Below are 6538 nucleotides of genomic sequence, written 5' to 3'. Positions count from 1 at the left end.
ATGACAGCTAGATGCAATATGTGATCTTTGAACTTCTCCTGGATTAAAAAAAAAAATCATTTATTTGAAAAGGGCATTCCTGCCTGGCCGGCGTGGCTCAGTGGTTGAGCATCAACCTATGAACCAGGAGGTCACTGGTTGGATTCCTGGTCAGGGCACATGCCCCAGTTGTGAGCTCAGTCCCCAGTAGGGGGTGTGTAGGAAGCAGCCGATCAATGACTTTCTCTTATCATTGATGTTTCTATCTCTCTCTCTCCCTTTCTCTTCCTCTCTGAAATCAATAAAAAAAAATCTAAAAATAATCAATAAAAAGGGCATTCCTGTAATAAACAGTAAAAAAGATTATTGCATCTACAGCATTTTACCAATGTCCAGTTTGTCACGTGTGATAATAGTATGTGCTTCTGCAGGAGAACATGTGCGTCGTCAGGAGATGCTGAGTAAGAAGCCGAAGCAGCCAATGGTTTGGCAAAATGTGTGCCCGCGTGTGCAGCGTAAGAGAGAGGGAGAGCAAATGTGGCCAAATGTTCACAACCGTGAGCCTCCGGGGAAGCTATTCATCACGTTCTTCCTGCAACCTAACCTCAGGTGTGAAGCTTCTCAAACCTATTGATGCCACTGAGACATACAACACAGACGTATCTCAGAAGCATTATGCGAAGCTTACCAAAGAAGCGTATGGTGCAGGCACAAAAGACCACATACTATCTATGATTCTATTCAGAGAGCATTCTGGAAAAGGCGACAGTGACAGAAAGCAGATCGGTGATCCCCAGAGGCTGGGGTGGGAGGGAGATGGACTGCAGTGGGTGATGAGGAACTTCTGTGGTGATGAAAGTGCTCTGTGTCTCTTTGAGGAAGACGCTGCCGTGGCCACTGCAGCGAGCTCCGCTCCTCCGCCCACTCCCGTTCCTGACTCACCGCTGTTTGCTCTCACAGAACAACAAGTGGGTCAGCGAGCTGCACCGCAGCCACGGCTTTTAAAGAGGCTGAAAGACACCCACGGAACCAGAGGTGGCGATTCACCGAATTAGAGTTACCCTCACCAGCCGCGGCGTACAATCTTGGGAGGTGTGTGCTGACTTGATCAGGGGCGAGAAGGAAAAGAATCTCAAACTGTAAGGGCCAGTTCGGATGTCTGTCTGGCAAGACTCTGGGAATCACTACAAGGAAAACGCCCTGTGGGGAAGGTTCTAACGCGTGGGCTTGTTTTCAGATGAGGATCCACAGTGGATCATTGACTGACACAGTTCCTCTGGGATTGCTATCAGGTGACTTCCACCGGCACTGAGCCAGGGGGCAAGGTTAAAGTCACCATTGCAGATGTTCAAATCAACCTTTTTTTTTTTTTTTTAAATATATTTTATTGATTTTTTACAGAGAGGAAGGGAGAGAGATAGAGAGTTAGAAACATCGATCAGCTGCCTCCTGCACATCTCCCACTGGGAATGTGCCTGCAACCCAGGTACATGCCCTTGACCGGAATCGAACCCGGGACCTTTCAGTCCGCAGGCTGATGCTCTATCCACTGAGCCAAACCGGTTTCGGCCAAATCAACCTTTTAAATAAATTGACTATCAGCTGTTTTTTAAAAAAATATACATATTTTTTATTCATTTCAGAGAAGAAGGGAGAGGGAAAGAGAGATAGAAACATCAATGATGAGAGAGAATCATTGATTGTCTGCTTCCTGCACACCCCCCACTGGGGATCGAGCCCACAACCTGGGCATGTGCCCTTGACCAGAATTGATTCTGGGACCCTTCAGTCCACAGGCCAACGCTCTATCCACTGAGCCAAACCGACCAGGGCTATCAGCTATTTTTTAAAAAAATGTGTTCCATATCATGATTGTGGTGGCAGTTACGTAACTGCATACACTTCTCAAAAGCTCAACAAACGAAACACTTAAAATTGCTTAACTTTAAAAAAAAATTGCTTAACTTTATTATATAAAAATTATTCCTTGGAGTAGGTCGAATTGTGTCTCCAAAAAATACAAGTCCACCCTAACTGTTTTGGCTCAGTGGATAGAGCGTCGGCCTGGGGACTGAAGGGTCCCAGGTTTGATTCCAGTCAAGGGCATGTACCTTGGTTGCGGGCACATCCCCAGTAGGGTGTGTGCAGGAGGCAGCTGATCGATGTTTCTAACTCTCTATCCCTCTCCCTTTCTCTCTGTAAAAAATCAATAAAATATATATATTTTTTAAATGAAAATAAAAAGAGGGTGTTTGCCTTGGCGTCATCCCCTGCACTGAAAGGTCGCCAGTTTGATTCCGGGTCAGGGCACATGCCAGGGTTGCAAGCTCGATCCCCAGTATGGGGCATGTAAGAGGCAGCCGATTAAAGTCTCAGTCTCATATTGATGCTTCTCTTTCTCCCTCTCCCTTCCTCTCTCTCGAAAAAGAAAAAAAATCAATAAAAAATACTTTAAAAAAAAAAAAGTGGTCTTCCCCAGCCAGGTGTGGCTCAGCGGTTGAGTGTTGGCCCAGGAACCAGGAGGTCTCTGGTTCGATTCTGGTCAGGGCACATGCCCAGGTTACGGTTGCGGGCTGGATCCCCAGTAGGGCCTGTGCGGGAGGCAGCTGATCAATGATTCTCTCTCATCATTGATGTTTCTGTCTCTCTCTCCCTCTCCCTTCCTCTCTGAAATCAATAAATATATTAAATAAAAAAGGGGTGGGGGTGTCTTTGCAGATGTAAGTTAAGTCTCCAGATGATATCATCCTGGATTTAGGATGGGCCCTAAATCTAATCACTGTGTCCTCATAAGAGAAAGTAGGGAGCCATATGAGACCCAGGGACACCGAGAAGACCAAGGGGAAGTGAAAATGGAGGCAGAGATTGGAGAGATGTGTCTACAAGCCAAGAAATGTCAGGGGTTGCTGGCAGCACCAGACACTGGGAGAGAGGCATAGAATAGACTTCATCTTAGGAGCATCTGTAAGGAACCAACCCTGCCCACACCTTAATTTTGGTTTGGCCTCCGGCACGAAGAGACAGCAAATTTTTGTTGTTTATTCATTTGTTACAGCAGCTCTAGAAAACTAATACCTACCTTCATAAAGCTGATTTTTCTTTTTAAGTTGGGGAAAAACAACAACTTGGAAACATCAGGTTAAACGGATAAGGAGCCAGGTAAGGGTCTACCATGTAGGCACAGGCCAACCACTTCACCTCCCCGAGCTGGTTTCCTGCTTGAAGGGTATGAACACATCAAAGTGTTATGAGGATAAAACACATCATAATGTGCGTGGTGAGTCACCGTCGCGGCGAGGCTGAGGATCACTAGCACGGCCTAAGTGCTTGTACTTCAACCTCATTTAATCCTCACAACTCTACGAGGTGGAAGTTGTCACACCCATTTCACAGACGGTGAAACTGAGGGTTGCAGAGGTTAATCAGCTGAATGACACAGGCATGCGCAGCTGAGAAGTGGCCAAACTGGGATCTGGACTGAGGTTATATGATGTAGCGCCCACGAGCCACGCTCCTTTGCTGTCCTGCTTTATTGGCCCATGTTTGGTTTATGGGTTGAGACCTGTTCCGGCTCCGGGGTGGGCTGTGAATCTCTTGGGAGCCAGGCCTTGACCATTTCATCTCCAGATGAGCCCAGCCCCCTGCCTGACAGGAGGAGGACTTGGGGAAATGTGGGTGTGGGTGTGGGTGTGGGTGAGTATGGGTTGAACCCATGGTGACCCTGGCATTTAGACGGGGTCAGCCCTGCAAAGTCCACCAGGTTGTTACCACAGATGCCACGGGAGCACATGGCAGCTTTGCTAGGCAATAGAGCTCCCAGACCCTTTTGCAAAGAATTGGCCCTTCTACTCCAGAGTGGCAGGAAACCTGTCCCAACCCCAGGGCCCAGGAGTTCCGGCCCCTAAACCACCCCTCCTCTTCTACCACTGGGACAAGGAGTCTTTGCACCCATTTTCCCACAAATCAGTAGTCCCCGCTCCCATCTTCTTATTTCCTAGGATCCAGGAGGCAGCTGATTGATGTTCCCCATGACTCAGGCGTCCTCACCCCCAGCCAGAAGGACACAGGACCCACTGGTACTGACAGGCAAAGCTGGGTATGCACACCTCCACCCATCTTCACCTTCAACGGTGTCATGTTGGTAGCCCTGCCTGCAATCAGCTGGGGAGGGAGTGTTTACACCACAGGAACTGGCAAATGCAACAAATCCAGGCTTTCTTTCCCCGCAGACGCCTGCTGTTAAATAGGCACCAGCACACGCTGCTCCCAGCCCTCCGTTCGTCACTGCTCAGCAAGCCAGGGGTCCCCGTTACAGGAACCCAGGGGGCCTGGAAGTTTGAGGAGACTTGAGACGAGCCACCAGGCCACAGCTGGGACATCACCTACATGCCCAGGCTGCACTGGGCTGGACCGTGGAACCCAGCCCTGGATCCTCCAGTCTCCATTCGAAGGCCTCTGGCCCTGACTAGAGGGCACAGCGCCCAGCTCTAACGCAGCCTGGGAACTGAGAGCACCAAGCTGGGAACCACACCGGCAAGTCACTCTAGCTGTCCTCCCCTGCAGCACGGAAATCAGTGTAAGAGCACCCACCCTAAAGTCACACGGCTGCAGGTCACGTTCAAGGTCTGTCCGTGTGACCCCAAGCAAGTCAGACCCTCCCTGCGCCTCAGCATCCTTATCAATAAGATGGAGATAATAGCAGTTCCCGTTTCATTAGGATGTCACAAAAGTAAATAAGTTGTGCATTTGCGCCTATAAAAGAGCTGACTTAGCAGAGTGCTTAATATGTGTTAGATTTGTTATTATAATTGTTAATGATTTCCCATCCCAAACCACAACGAGCTATCGACTCACACTTGTCAGAATGGCTATCACCAATAAATCAGAGAGCCCTGGCCGGTGTGGCTCAGTTGGTTGAGCATTGTCCCAGGAGGTCACCGATTCAATTCCGTCAGGGCACATGTCTGGTTTGCAGGATTGACTCTCAGTGGGAGGTGTATAGGAGGCAGCTGATTGATGTTTCTATCTCTCTTTCTCTCTCCTTTCTTCTCTCTCTAAAATCAATAAAAACATACTTTTAATAATTAAAAAAATATGCCTAGCATGTGGCTCGGTGGTTAAGCGTTAACCCATGCACAAGAGGTCGCAGGTTCAATTCCTGATCAGGGCACGTGTCGGGGTTTTGGACTTGATCCCTGGCAGGAGGTGTGCAGGAGGCAACCGGTCAATCAACACTGATGTTTCTCTCTCCCTTTCCCTTCCTCTCTCTCTAAAATCAATAAAAACATTTATTTTAAAAATATTTTTTATTGATTTCAGAGAAGAAGGGAGGGGGAGGAAGAGACAGAAACATCAATGATGAGAGAGAATCATTGATGGGCCGCCTCCTGCATGCCCCACCCTGGGGATCGAGCCTAAAACCCAGGCATGTGCCCTGACTGGAAATCAAACCGTGACCTCCTGGCTCATAGGTCAACACTCAACCACTGAGCCACACTGGCTGGGCAAAAAAAAAAATTTATGTTTTAAAAAAGTCATGGGAGCCCTTGTCAGTTTGGCTCAGTAGATAGAGCATCAGCCTGTGCACTGAAGGGTCCTGGGTTCAATTCCAGTCAAGGGCATATACACAGGTTGCAGGCTCAGTCCCCAGTAGGGGCATGCAGGAGGCAGCCGATCAATGATTCTCTCTCATCATTGATGTTTCTCTCTCTCTTTCTCCCTTCCTCTCTGAAATCAATTTTAAAAATATATTAAAAATAGTCAGGGGAGGCAACCAAATTTTTGGTGGCCTTGTTTAAAAATTAAATAAATAATAAAGTAAAAATAGTCATGGGGATGTAAATAAAGTACAGCGTAGGGAGCATAGTCAATAATATTGTAACTACTATGAATGTTGCCAGGTGGGTAATAGAATTACTGGAGGGAACACTTTGTAAGGTATCTAAATCACTATGTACAACTAATATAATAGTGTATGTCAACTGTAATTGAAAAATAAAGAAAAAATATATAGCCCTAACCGGTTTGGCTCAGCGGATAGAGCGTCAGCCTGCGGACTCAAGGGTCCCAGGTTCGATTCCGGTCAAGGGCATGTACCTGGGTTGCGGGCACATCCCTAGTAGGGGGCGTGCAAGAGGCAGCTGATCGATGTTTCTCTCTCATCGATGTTTCTAACTCTCTATCCTTCTCCCCTCTTCTCTGTAAAAAATCAATAAGATATATTTAAAAGAAAAAAAAAGAAAAAGAAAAAATATATAAACAAATGATTTTCTATCCCACAGGGCAGTTGTGAGGGGAAAGGAGCTGACATGGATGCCCAGCGCAGAGTCTGCACACAGTAGGTGCTCAATTAAGGGGCCCTGTTGTTCCTGACAGGAGCAAGATGGTCAGTGCCTCTGACCTGGGCTGAGGTGACTTCCCTTGGGCCCCGCCTGGCCATTCTGGTCACCAGAGGGCGCCCCAGCCCCGCCCACGGCACCGCCCCACACCTGTGCACCTGGCGCCGCCTCCGGAAGAAGGGATCGGACGGCAGGGGTCTCGGCGGGATCGCCTCGTCGTC

At 48.2% G+C, this 6538-nt stretch overlaps 1 protein-coding gene across 2 annotated transcripts in view; it reads left to right on the top strand.

The window, feature by feature from the left end:
* The first annotated feature begins 6442 nt into the window (after positions 1–6442).
* The window catches only part of CCDC64B (coiled-coil domain containing 64B), an 8612-nt gene continuing 8516 nt past the window's right edge, over positions 6443–6538 (top strand). Inside the window, exon 1 of one of the 2 annotated variants that reach the window (XM_014537172.1) lies at positions 6443–6537. The gene's annotated coding sequence lies outside the window, so the exon portion shown is untranslated. The remainder of the gene's footprint in view (position 6538) is intronic. The other variant, XM_014537171.1, reaches the window with a different exon arrangement.

Source organism: Myotis brandtii, unplaced genomic scaffold (genome assembly GCF_000412655.1).
Source record: "Myotis brandtii unplaced genomic scaffold, ASM41265v1 scaffold1738, whole genome shotgun sequence".
NCBI lineage: Eukaryota > Metazoa > Chordata > Mammalia > Chiroptera > Vespertilionidae > Myotis > Myotis brandtii.
Note: the sequence above shows the minus strand (reverse complement) of the source record. Positions and strands in the feature narration are given on the sequence as shown.